The 14,362-nt window shown below is 37.2% G+C and overlaps 1 long non-coding RNA gene across 1 annotated transcript; it reads right to left on the reverse strand.

The window, feature by feature from the left end:
• Positions 1-228: 228 nt before the first annotated feature.
• Positions 229-13,609, reverse strand: LOC147653484 (uncharacterized). The gene is made up of 3 exons (XR_015286245.1): positions 13,418-13,609; positions 5,323-5,404; positions 229-3,731 (listed from the first exon to the last, which is right to left on the reverse strand). It is a non-coding gene; the product is annotated as an uncharacterized LOC147653484 (long non-coding RNA).
• Positions 13,610-14,362: the final 753 nt, after the last annotated feature.

The following is a 14,362-nucleotide window of genomic DNA, read 5'->3' on the forward strand; positions in this document are numbered from 1 at the left end:
TCCTGGTGCCAGCTGTTGCACTCCTTTCCATGCAGGGTGCCAGAAAAATTCCAGGCACACTCAGCAGGTCTCCATCTCCACACACTGGTATTAATGCAAGATCTCTCCTCCTGTTTGTTTTTGTGCCTAATGGAAACTCACCTGGAAAGTGAGTACAGACACTGTATCAGAAGATTCCTGGCTCCCAGACCAGAAGAGCTATCTTCCTCATCACTGCCATGGATGTGCTCATGCAACATAACAAAAAATCAGGAATACAAAGATAAACAGATTGTAGAATCATACATTTTTTTAGGTAGGAAAAGACTTCTAAGGTCATCAAATCCAACTGTTAACCTAACATTGCCAAGTCCACTAAACCACATCTCCAAGTTCCACATGCAGACAGAAACATGTAAACACACATTCACACCTGTAATCAATTCCCAGCTAAAATTCTCCTAATTCCATGACAAATTATGAGATCCACACTACCTTCTGCCTTCCCTCAGCCAGGAAGTAAAGGTATAGATAAAAGTCTGGGAACACAGAGCTAGTAAGAACATAAGATATTCACATCTGGTTGGTTAAAGGTTTCACCTAGAGCTCTTACCACAACCCAAAATTGAGAGCTCCCTCTTCCTTCCAAAAATACTTTGCCTACCACAATGGATAGAGAACCTATCACTCCCCACACAACAAAATGCTTTCTAGCAACTTTCTTTTCTTTCTTTTCCACATGTTGTTAAGAACTTGCACATCAGTTCTGCCTCCTTTAGGTCAGCAGGCTCAGTCTTGTTCTTTGAGTACCTCAATTAGCTAGCAGTAGTAATACATTTCTCATATCAACTGCCTTTTTCCTACTATTCTTTGAAATATCTCAGATGCACTGGAGGAATTGGAAGAGACAAAACAGAAGTTTGAGGGTCATCTCTATAACTGGAATCTGATGCTTTCAGAGTTAGAACACCTGCAAACCACAAGACATTTGCAATAAATTATGTTTCTTATTAGGCATGAGCACAGGCATTCTGGAGAGGGATCCAACAGACTCCCTGCTTAGGTACATACTGCCATTCCGCCTGACTGGCTGCTGTTATGGTTTTTACTACTATAATTAATGCTAACAACAGTAATAATAATATTATCCAAAGCATGGTAGAGCTCTCAATTAGTAGATCTCATAATACTTCCCAGGAGCCATTAACTTCTCAGTTTGTCAGTGGCATAAATGAGATGAACTGAAGTGCCATTTACTTTCAAACCTGCATCACTGTCTGACACTAATAGGACTGGCAATTGCCTTCATCCATGTATGTGAACATAATTACTTATGGTTGCTGTCTGAAGTGCTGGCATAAACTAAGAATTTAAGTCTCAAATGCTTTTAAATAAGCTGCCTGCCAGAAGAATCATAAGGGACATAAGCATACAAAATTTTTAGAGAAATAATTTAGACAGCAAAATGTTTCAGTCAGTTGTCCATATTTTCTTCCTACTAATCACAAACGGAAACTTTCCATTATTATCAAACAATTTTCTTATTGTATGTTTCTGTTTAACAATTTCTGCATAGAATTAGTCCACAACTGCTGCAAAGCCAATGGCAGCTCTGTGCTTGGGCATCCATGCGCCAATGCAAACCACTGTGCTAATACAGAGCATCAACACCACAGCTGATCCACAGAAGCCAGCCCAGCTCAGAACATATAAACCCTTATTCTCCCTAACAAGCCCTTCTAAGAAAAGTAATTACCTGAAGTATAAGGCCACCAGAATGAAGTCACATGATGTTGAAGTTAGTGGGAACTTTTTGTGAGTTTTGATGTGCATTAGGATTTAAAAGTAACTGAAACAGGCTTTGCAAACTAACTTCTTGTTCCTCTTATTATGGGTATGAACAGGGGATACAAGGTCATAAGAATGAGTTAGAAGAGAATTATTTATGTATTTGCAATGCAAAATTATCTGCTGGAAGCATGTTGCCAAGCAGAATAATAAGTGTTGTATTAAAATTTGCAGGATTACACCTAGTATCTTCATTTCTCTTTCATAGTCAAGTAAAAATTTCTCTTTATTATATAATGATATATTCTGAGAAATAATTACATTTTTAATTAATTATGACAAAGTTCATACCTTGCAGGATTTAGAACAGGCTAATAGAGATTAAGAACTATGCTATTAGTTGATTCGTGTGTTTCACACTGTAAAAACACATAACAAACATAGCAGTTATAAAATTTATCCTGGGAATAAAGTTTTAGAATTCAATGCACAGACTGCTAATTTAGTCACTGCAAATAAAAAGAACATTCAGTTATGCAGGCAAGTTGGACTCAGATGCAGTTGAACACTGTAGCCAAGCAATCAAGGTGCCTTTTACTTCCAAAAATAAGTAATTTTGCACCATACTCAGTACAGCTACTCACAGCATTATCTTTAGCATTGGTTGCAATAATACACTGGAGTCTCTGCTCTGAGCTATATGTTTGTGACATAGTACAAGTGAGTCTTGGGCAGGCTCATTACAAGGCCCAGCCATGACCTAACAACTCTGTTCTTATGTTGCAGGTAAAGCTTCTTAAAAATTGCTAACAAAAGTTTTTGGAAAACTGCATAAGACCAGATGTAACATGAAGGCAGGCAAGTGTTCTGTTTGCATACTTTCCATGGATACACTGAGACAGCCAAGGTGTTTCCTTCTGGTTTACATTCTTTGTATATCTGGCATACCCAGTCTTGCAATTAAAATCGTGTGAAATTAAAATTTATTTCCCCCAAATGTCTGTGCTAAAATTTCCTCCTCAACACCTCTCTTGATTACCCAGAAGTGTTGCACTGACCTAAATGGAAAATTACAAAACCATCATTGTAGGAAAGAAATGTTGGAAAAGGTAGTAAACAATCTTTTCCTCATGAAGATGATCTGGTTCCTATTAACAGCAGAGTTGCATATTGCAAAATATATTTGGGGTTTTTTAGACTGAAACATCCCATTACTAGCAGTTCATTCATTCATTAAGCACTGTGGAAACCATAACTCTACTTGTATGAATTACCCCCTTACGTATGCTAAATATGGACAGCAGCTGCATTTAGCAGATTTCATTGATTGCTCAGTGCTCCCAAAGTGTAGAGAATGCTGTGTACATTTAGGCCTAAAGCATTTACAGGCTTCTTTTTCCTTATCAGCCAAGGGCAGTTAATCCCTGGAGGAGAGGAGGTACAATGTGTTTTTGGTTTGCTGTTCTCAGTATCCATCTTGATTGTCTTTCATTCTGGTCTATTCTTTCCTAAAGCAAACAACCAGTTGCCTGCTTCCTATTCCCCAGCAGCTCTGCTATTCCAAGCTGCTTTTCTGAATTTCCTTGAAGAATCTTCTTTTTTCCAGTCATACTTCAAAAGAGAATTATCAAGTGGGCATGGCTGTGTAATTAAAGACTACTCTTTCACTTAGCATCCTCATGTTTTTCCATACGCTAATTTTTTTTTAAATCTCAGCTTCCTCTGTACTTTAAACAAAATCTTAATCTTCTCTGTCCTATATTTGTCTGCAGTTTCATGGAGACAAGTTTGAGGGAGCACACAGCTATGATGATTACTGAGGGAATGTCTGAGAAAGGAAGAAGTTTGAGATGATGGTTCTTAGCACAAATACTGTTAGCAGAAGTCCAAGATGAGGTCCTGAGGGAGGCACTTCTGCTAGGACGAGTGCTTTGAGGAACAGAATGAGACAATTTAAGCTGGGACTGTAGGAGATGGAAAAAATTGGGAAAGATTAGGAGAGGAGGAGAATACAGTGGCAAAATCACAGCAAGATGAAAAAGAAATAGCAAGTACAATTCAGCTCCTGAAAGAGGCATTTAGTGCTATTTGAGATACTCTATAGTACTTGAGACATCTCCATGGAACTGGCAGCTAAAATACAGAACACAAGTGAGCTTTCTTGGACTTACAGGGTAAAATTTCCAAGGACATTTCAAAGATAAACAGATCCCTATGAGTATTTGATTGAGCTATTCCTGGCATATGTTGCAAGACACAGAAATTAGGGAGGAACAAGGACTACTCTATAAGGAAAGCACAAAAATTTAATCACAAAATGGTAAAAGCAAAGTAGAAAAAGGAAAACTTGGCAGGTCATATTAAAAAGAGGAAACATGCTGAAGAGTAGGAAGCACAGAAGCAAGGGGTCTCTGGGGTAATAGTAAACAAGCATAAAACTGCAGTGCTGCTTAAAAGCTCCACCAGTGAAGTACTGGCAGACACTCACTATACACAATCAGGTTAAACTTCAAAAATATCCGTGTTCCACAAGCCCTCAAGTTCAGCACAGCTCTTATACTGTAATGTCAAAACCTCATCCACGGGTATATTGAATTAACATGTGGAGGTTCAAATGATACATTTTACTTAAAAGTAATACATTTACTATTTTCTGAATTAAAAGCTAAAACTAAGGGCATTCCATGAATGAAAAACAATGAACCTTTCTGAGTTCCAGTAGCACAACTGCCTGTTACAAATACCCAAATATCTGGCCTCCTATCCTATATACTCAAGAATCTATGTACACCATCAGAAAAGTAAGATAGTGTTGAGTGTCAAATACTTTAAAAAAGATTGATCTAAATTAATAATGTTATAGCCCCACACTCTGGTTGATATTTTGTTTTTTATTCACCTCTCAAACTTGGAAAAAAATGATAAAATTAATTTTTAAAAAAAAGAAATATTAAAAAGTGAAGTAAAAAAGGGGAAGGCAGGGGAGACAGGGAAGGCAGCCCATTGCAATGGGTATTTTTCTTGTTTCAGGAAAGCTTGCTTTGTGGTTAAACACAACTGTTTACCTTGACATTAGAGTCCAAAGGACTGAAGACATGAGATATAAATGTGTTGGGCCAGTGCTTCCCTATTCACAAAGGATGGGATAGTAGACTTTTTTAGGAATGGCAGGATTCCTAACTTAGAATAAAATGAATTTTCATTTGCTCTTATAGAGACAGTACTGAATATTAAAGAATGTATTTTTCTTTTGTAATATCCATTTCCTTGTTTGTCTGACAGGAGACTTACAGGGACCTAGGTGATAAATTTGGAATTTATTTCACACAGTTTTTCTTCTGGAATATTGTTCACATATAGTATTACATAATTTGAAGACTGCTTTGTAAGGCCTAAAATAATTCAAATATCCTGAAATTATAAGATACTATATTTCCAAAATCATCCTTCCCTTCTATAGCATTACTCCTCCACACTCATTCCTGGAACAGTTTTGTATATCTTTCACTTTGAGCAACCTCACAAAAGATGATAGGATTTTTTTAAGATGCGTACCTCACCACAAAGTCTCATCCTGATTTCATCCGTTCTGATCATGGACACTCCAGAAAATTGATGTGGCTTCTTCATCCTGCAACTGAACTTCAGAAAGAGTTCAGTAGAGACCAAGAGCTGGAAGATAGCAGGTCAGCCATTGAAGCACATACTTTGCTTATATCTGAATCCATCTTTCTTGCCAGTTGGTAAGAGTGAGCAAATTAAGGACCATAAAGTCCTTTATCCAGTAGAAGGAGAAAGGAAGGAAGAGGGTGGAAAGGAAACAGCTTCATCCTCTTGCCCTAGATCAATTGGGCATGACTTCAGACAGTGGGCTGTTTCTTCAAGCTGTAAGCAAGAACTGAATTGATATGTTCGGATCCACGTTCAAACTAAACATTTTTCCCTATGACTTGCATTTGCATGTTCAATTCAGATCCTGATTGTTTGATCGATAAATAACTTGAAAAACATGCTATTTAATAAAAACTCTGCCTGGATAGACTGCAAATATAAAGAAAGATGGCAAATAATTCAGTCTAATGGACTTTGTTATTGCCAAATAGAATCAGTGAAATCTGTAAATATTTCATATACATCCAGGGATGTATTCAAGATGGGAGACATGCTAAGGGCTTACTTTCAGTGGCCCCAAATTGCCCATTTTAGGGTTTAAGTCTGTACAAAATGCTGATGTACTGGAAGAAATAGAATTACTGCAACCCCTCACCACATAACCAAAATTCTGTAAGCATAAATTGTTCTGTATAAAGCACTTTTGCCAGCAAGATACTGCATTAAGCATCAAACTAGTTCTGGCAATGGTTAGATGTGCAAACTCGACTTAGTGTTTTCGTGTACCTTTGTCCCTTTTTCTTTCACTGCTAATGAGCTGAACCACAAACAAAGTGTTCCGTAATAGCTTGAAAAAGGAGAGCCCAGTTCCTATAAGATTTGTGAACGAAGGAACAAAAATATTAAGAAAGGGTATCTGTAGCATGCAACTGTATGATCCTAGTTTATCCTATGAGCCTACTCTGTTAGACAGTAAACGACAGTTCCTGGGAGCCCTCTAGGGCTCTTTCCTGCTAGGCAAATGTTACATGTTTAGTGAAGTCTGGTGCCTATTGCTCAGCAAGATAATGTCCTCTCAAGGGAGATGTACACATGTTTGGAGAGGCCTCGTGGGCCTGAAATGAAGCAAAACAAAAGTAAAATAAGAAAAATTCAGTTTGGCTGTTGACTTTCTACTGTAATTCTCACAGAAGAGGGAAAGCAAGAAGAAAGATACAGCAATGTAGTTTCTACTTCAGAACAACTGAGAACCACCCACAGATCACTGTAGCATACAGCCATTTTTCTACATGTGACTAGAACCATCAGTGCCCAGCCAGGGAACACAGTTTGTGTTCTCCTCCAGGAAATTAAAGGAACAGTAATTTTTGATGAATTAAAGTGTCTTTCTAAATAATCCAAACTCTTGTTTTAAAGGCTTTTTTTTTTAACACCAGACTATAAATTCAGCAATATGCCTGTAAGCATGTCACTCTGTAGAGAGCAGTAGCTGAATATCCAGGACAAAGAACTAATTAGTCCATAGTTTTTTAAAAAATATTTGCTGTCCACCATTTAAACCATCTTTCTGGAAACACATTTCTCAGGGAAGGAACTGAAATGACAGGAAGTGTATCCCTAAGAATATAAAACCTTCCTCAAAGAGGAAGGATAAATTTCTTTTGATTTATAAAAAACTTTATTTTCATTTTATATTTGAAGTACTAAGCATAAAATTAAGGAAAGATATCTTTAAAGGTTTTTCAGGGCTCCAGAAACAATACTGTTCAACTAATGTACAATAGTTCATTTCAAATAACAAGGCCAATGATTTTTTTATGGTATATGGTAAGTGTTCCTAAACTCAAACAGTTTAAAGCATTGCTGTTACTTTTCCAGAGGATATAAAGCCCATACATTAACAGTGGCATGAACAGAATAGTGTGAGGTTGAAGAAAAAGGGCTTGAATATTAAAGCTGTCCCTCCAGGTGAAGATGGACGCTATTTTTGGATCTTCCTTTTAAATTGTGCTTAGAGCAATAATGCATTCATTAACAGACTCCACGGGTACTTCCACAAGGTAAAACTCATTCAGTATGCAGCAGTACAGAGGCTAGGTACTTTCTAAAATACTTTTACATAACTTAGAAAACAAAGCATATTTCAATAAATATTAGAATCTTTAGCAAAGCTCAGAGGAGCTATTATCCAATACCTCATTATGTATCATGCCTTCTTATTCTAACAGCAATTAGGCACCAGGGAGGAAACAAATCTAATATCAGGAAAAACAACTAAATTAGAGATGCCATAGACTTGTTTTGTTCCAGTTATATCCCTGAAAATGAATCTGATATGATGTAAACAAGAAACTGCTAGAACAGGTGATAACTCAGCTTAATTATTTATTGGATATTGGTGTTTATAGATTTGCATAATCCAGCTCTTCATGGAGTACAACTTAAATGCTGTGATTTGCAAATCACTTATAGTTAACTTCTGCTTTTTTTTTCAAGGCCAGGGTTCTACAACTTTAAAGTTTAAAAAGTAGAAAAATTTTCATGTTCACACTTACCATGACTTTCAGCAATGCATTACTCGACAAAATGCATATTCTCACCCTTAACACCCAAAGCACTATGAAATTTAAACAGGGACTACTAATGTTTGCTTGGAAAAAGTATCTATTTCATCCTTACCTTAGAGAAAGATTGTGATATTTGGCTTTCCAATATGCATAAGCAGAAATAAACATCTCTGGTAATTTTAATATGCCTTTGAAGCACAGAGCTAATCACTACTCTGAAGTTTACAAACTAGAAGCAAAAAACGCCAAACATCTCTTTTGCCATCTGAATTGGCAGATATCACATGTAGGGGGGTTTGTGTTCCCTTGCCATTCATTATTGGAAATCTCTTAACATCAGCCTTCAGAAGTACTTTTGTCACTATCTGTGAAGGAAGAACCCTGATTTTCTTTCCATATTCAATATACAATAGATAACAGAGATGGTACTACAAATAGAAAACACAAGTCCTTGAGCTTCATTAAATTATTTGACTACAAGACCCAACATAAACATTTTCCAAAATACTATGTTCATTCCAAGTTCATTTGTTTTGCAAAAACAAAACAACAAATCAATACCTTTAGATATATTGCTTCTATGTACCTGTGTGCTTATATCTAAGTCTTATCTCAGCTAGCCTCAAATTTCAGAAGACACCGCTTCCCTTATACTGCAAGGACACAGGATAGCCTTAGAATTCTATTTGCAAACAATTTCTAGGAAAGGATTTTTATTTCTATGTATACATATATATAATGTGTTGGATCATTCAAAATAATAATTTATTAATATTGAATTGACTCTGGGAAGAAAATGTAATATTTAGTTAGCAGTAGTAAAAATAACCTATTTCCACTGCCTTTAAAGTATTAACTACTGAGTAGTACAACAATTATGCTTTTTTGAAAATTCTCTTTTCAGGGTTTCTATAGGGTATTACAGTATTATTCAAGAAATATAAATCTATTCCTAACTCTCCTTGGAAATACTTTCATTATAAGGCATGCTGCTATCAAGAAGAAAAATTACACAGATAATCTGTGTCAAAGCTATTTCCTTCTTGGAGCTAAAACACTTGGCAGTCCCTACATTGCCAAATAAAATCACTGCATTACCCCACAGGCACAGAATTGTGCAAGGGGAAGAAACTTCCAAGGAATGCCTCACAAAGTCTGCATTAGAAAATCCATTTCCAGTGTTAAAAGTTTGTACCATTTTGGGGACTTTGTGTGGAGCATGCACTGATATAATTTACAGATTATTTTGAAGATGAGAATTCATGGAACAGTGAAGGTGGTGGCCTGAGTTTTCTCTCACAGCTGAGCATATCACAGTTATATACAAGAAGCTGCTGCAGGAGCTCCTCTCCAGACTTGGGAAGTACTAAAAACCAGAAATACAATTGTGCCCATAGTTCTAATCTGTTACCAGAGAGTTTTTCTTCCTATTTTCTATACTCATTCCCTGAAACTAATGAGGTTTGTCCTGGCATTTATTATAGTTCTTGATTTAGAGCCATTACCACAGTTATTTTCAGGGCTTTGTCAGCACTGTTGTTGCGAACTCCAAGCTACATTTATGTTGAGCCAAAATCCAGCACTTAGATTCTTTCCTTATTTTCCACTTGGACACTGAGTTGCAGCTCTGTGTAAATGGGTACCCACCCATCAAGTTGTCATTGCAGAGTGATGGATATTAACTGAGGATTTAACTGCAAGGCATATTTTCTAACCAAGGCATAAAAGAGCACAGGTTTTGTTTTAAAAGGTGTACTGCTCAATTAGGGATTCTTCAACAAGATTAATTAATTTTCCTAAGTGAGTTATTAAAGTATGACAGAACTTGGTAATTTTTCTCCTCCTTATGTGTTTGCTTTTACTGTTTCCAAATTTTAACAGTTCTGAAGATAGCTATTCTCAACTCTTTCTCTTTTCTTTCCTCAGGTTATTTTTTTTATGAAAATGGTAAATCTGAAATATGAACTTTTCCCAGCCTGAACTTTTCACTGGATTACTGTTTTTTACCAGCTGAATTTTCAGGAGAATTTTTGTCCTTCCTGTATCAGTGTTATCAAACTGACTAGCTGTGGACCATGTTTATAAGGCACAAGCTACCAATGCTGGGACTGAAGACTGGTCTTTTGTACAGCATCTCCTCCTATGAATTTTCATCAACCAGAGAGATGAGAATTAAATATTAACTTCACAGTGTGTTGGTATCTCTATGCTATATCCTCGGACAAGAAATTAAGCATCAGCTACCCTACAACTGCTGTGACTATTTCCAGCTATGGCAGGCAGTGGCTGACCTCATGCTGTGTGCCCCACCACAACTCAGGAGATGACCTAATGTTTCAGCTGGGCTCCAGAGTGCCATCATTGAGGACTCATAGGTTATATATTTCAGCTGGAAACAACCACCACAGTTTGTAGCCCTTAGATGTCACTGAATCAGGATTATAGCCAAATTTAAAGAGGCTACTGGAAAGAAACATGTGAAAAAAAGAAAATCCCGCTAAGTGAGTATATCAAACCATGGTCTCTTATGGTTCTGTGTGTCTCCAGCCTTTCCCATGCCGCCTTCCACAGACATCATGACATTATTACATGCCCACTGGCTCATGTAGATCGACACCAGCCTTAAGCTGCCCATGGGCTGCCAGACAGAAGTTGTCAGCCTTTTTCTCAGTAATGGAGATCGCTCTCCTCTATTTAGGCACAAGTCATAATCAGATTTTTAAGAACTTGGACATGCTCAAGATCTCAGTTCTCAGAAATGTGAGCCCTGCTCAAAAATTTGAAAAAATACTAGGAAGGAAGAGAACATACAGAGAAGACAGCTGTATACGTTTTTTTTTTCTTTAGGAAAGAAGGCTAAAAATGTTTCAGTTGCTATATATCTTATCAATGTATGTTCTGAAAAATAGAAAAATTAGTGGATTTTTCTATTTTTTTTTACTATAACTATACTTTTCCATGTTACATGGACCATCAAGTTTCAATCACCAACACACCAGTGACATCACTGAGATTTTACTTTTGTACAGTGGGAACAGAATCCGGACAAGACTAGACAAATACATCAAACATATTGCTTAGGTGTATGTTTGGCTTTGATTACACTAGAGTGGTAGACTGTGAAGAAACAAATGGACTCTAAGACAAGATTCTTGGCTATACCAATATCAAAAATTGAGAGCCTGATTGTGAAAACACTTGGCATACCACATCAAATGTGACCAGCAATGAATTAAACAAATAGACTAGTCACAAGTTTACTGTGCTGAGCTATGGAAATAGGTCACACTGTACTTTTGCGTAATTTTTAAAGGGAACTCTGATCATGTCTCCCACTCTCCTTCATTTGTTCTGTCACCAACACTTATCTCTGATGTCTAATTGCAAATTGTCTGTTTAATGTAATTATGCTGGTACCCACTACACCAAAGCTCTATTTCATTAAACCAAATAGGTTATTACTGGTCTGAAGTTACAATTCTTGATTCAGTTCTCAACAGAGATGTTATAAATCCTCAGGTAACACAAAACCTTGTAGGTCACACACGGCCCTTCTGAAAAAGCAATTCATAAACTTGCAGTCCCTGTGAGAGTCTAGTTACTGCAAACAATTCAGAGAAGAAGGCAACAATAAAAACTAGCATACCATCCAAAAGAAGGTAAATGACACAGGGGTGTTAGTACAGGCAAGAGCACAGGAAACATTGCAATCATCTATGTCAATTTGAAGAGGACGTAGGTTACTATGAAATGTTATGTGTTGTTGGAGTCAGAGCCACAGAGAGTGTGCCCTTATCTCTGATACCTGGCTCTAACATCCAAGAAAGCACTGAATTTCATATAACATCATGAAAACAACTGTTGAAGTTAAATGGAAAAACTAGGAGTGCAAGTGTGTAAATTAGAGTTTTCCTAAGTCACTGGGTGAGAAAGTTAAAGGTTTAAGCTAGTTTAAGAAATAAGAGGCAAGATGAAGGATTTAGGGTATTATCTCATGTCTTTTTTTCTTCTCCTAGAGGTTTTTGGGTTGTAGTAGGTAATTAGATAAAGAATGCTGCAGTGCAGCACACAGGTGTGTTAGGTCATTGGGTCACTAAGAAATATAATTTACTTGGCATTTGTTAATTGGGTTAACAGACATATAAAAGACCTTGAAGATGATCTCTGTTAGCCATTTTGCACCTTTCTACCTTACTCCACCTAGCTCCTTGTACCTTGTATGCATGTAATGAAGATAAAAGAATAAACAACCAAGTCTGAACAAGAGAAAACTGCCTCTCTCTCATTAATGTCAGTTCAAGGGGGAAAAGAACCCAACCACAAATGTCCAGTCAAGACAATGCATAATACTAACAAGAAGGTAAAAACAAAGACAAAGAAAAGTACAAGAGAAAAAGTTATTTCAGTGAATATGAAGTCACAATGAACATAGGAATTGGTAAAGTCATCACTGCAACGCAGTTACCAAAGAGAAAATCAAATAAGTGAAGAAATTGCCTTTTAGAAATGTTTCTATGCTTTTATTACAGAATCAGCACTAACTGAGATTTAAATCTCAGGGGTTTTTTCACATTTATTGCTATGTAAACTGCTAATGTTCCAAACTGGAAAAAAATCCCAGCCCTTAGTGTAGGTGAAGGGGGAGAAAGCACAACGTTTTTAAAAATAGGAACTTTTCTATTGCACCAAGTTCTGGAACAAAATCTCACCACTGGGGCCCATGTTAAACTCTTACAGCTACCAACATAATTGAAAAGGTTTATCTTCCTACAAAGGAGACAACTTTCACTGAACTATTCTAAAGCACACTTCTTACCATTTTTTCCCCAAGTTCCTCTTGGCTGCCATCCAGCAGATCATATATAGGTGCCATGCTGCAGTATGCAGTGGACTTCAAAGCCTTTTCTGCAGGAACTAGTGGCACATATACTTTACCGTTGCATCATGCCATTAAAAGCAGAATACACTTTGGTGTGTAGTAGTAGACTGGCACATATCTTAAATGGGAAAAACATTATTGCAGGATTATTTATGAGATCCATTCAGTTCCTCAGAGATGCACCCGGTATTGGCCTCACATAATTACTTCAATCTCTATTTTTGCTTCTAGAATACAGGTTGTATTCATAGATGTAATGCACCATGCTAAACATTACATGGTACAGAATCTGCAGTAGGGAATACACATTTTCTCCTAAGATGCTCTTGAGATTTGAGTTATCAGTATGGATACAGAGAATTCCTGTTGGCTTCACAAATTTTTGTGGTTCCCTTTTGGTTTACTGAGTCACACTAGACAATAAAGAGAAACTGTCTCCACTTATAGTCAAAGAGAATTATGCTTTACAGTCATAGAAAATGATAATATTATGATTTGAATGTGAATCCAGTTTAAGCTTGACAGAGGACAGACAACTGACACTGAGAACAGTTTCAAGCATCAGCCCTTTGTTATCTAAAAGCTCTCATACCTTTTCTTTTTAACCTTGCCATGGACAGCTCTACACAGCATTGGCTCTTTCCTTCCTTCTTCTCCTTTTGCAGGACTAACTAACTTATTCCTGTCCCTTCTATGATATCTTACCCTTTCTGTCCCTCAAAAACCACCTGACCCTTCCTCCTCACAGCATAGTCAGCAGACTCCAACTAGCTCTCAACCAGCTAACCCACTCTTTTATAAATCCCATCCTTATTGGACACAGCTGTGAGGGCAAGGCTGCTCCCACTCTTTGGTAATTAACACAGCTGAAATTTATCAAGGACAAGATTGCCTTCAGCACTATCTCTATCTGTCCTCCCACATAAGTTAAATAATCAAATTTAAAAGAAGACTCTGAAAATTTGAACATAGCTCTAATGATATTGTAATAACAGTGTATGAACTCCAAAATAGCTGTAGTCTCCTGAGTTTATCTATGTGCATACATCAGACCAAATGTAAGAAAGAAATGACGGTGGTAAAACACTGGCACAGGCTGCCCAGAGAGGTGGTGGATATCCCATCCTTGGAAACATTCAAGGTCAGGGCTCTGAGCAACTGATCTGCAACTGATCTAGTTGAAGATATCCCTGCTCATTGCAGGGCTGATGGGACTAGATGACCTTTAAAGGTCCAAGGATGCATCTACTTCAGCATCATTGTAATTAAAATAAAATAAACTTATCAGATGCGCAGGTTTCAGCTGGGATAGGGTTAACTTTCTTCTTTCTTCTCTTGTATCTGGTACAGTGCTATGTTTTGTATGTAGTATGAGAATAATGTCGATAATACACAAATGTTTTAGGTGTTGCTGAATAGTAGCTACTCTAAGTCAGGGACATTTCTTGTGCTCTGCCAGTGAGGAGCTGCATGAGAAGCTGGGAAGGAGCATGGCCATGACAAAGGGATATTCCACACCACAAAGCATCATGCTCAG

The sequence above is a fragment of the Cyanistes caeruleus genome, chromosome 4, assembly GCF_971803275.1.
Source record: "Cyanistes caeruleus chromosome 4, bCyaCae1.hap1.1, whole genome shotgun sequence".
Taxonomy (NCBI): Eukaryota; Metazoa; Chordata; class Aves; order Passeriformes; family Paridae; genus Cyanistes; species Cyanistes caeruleus.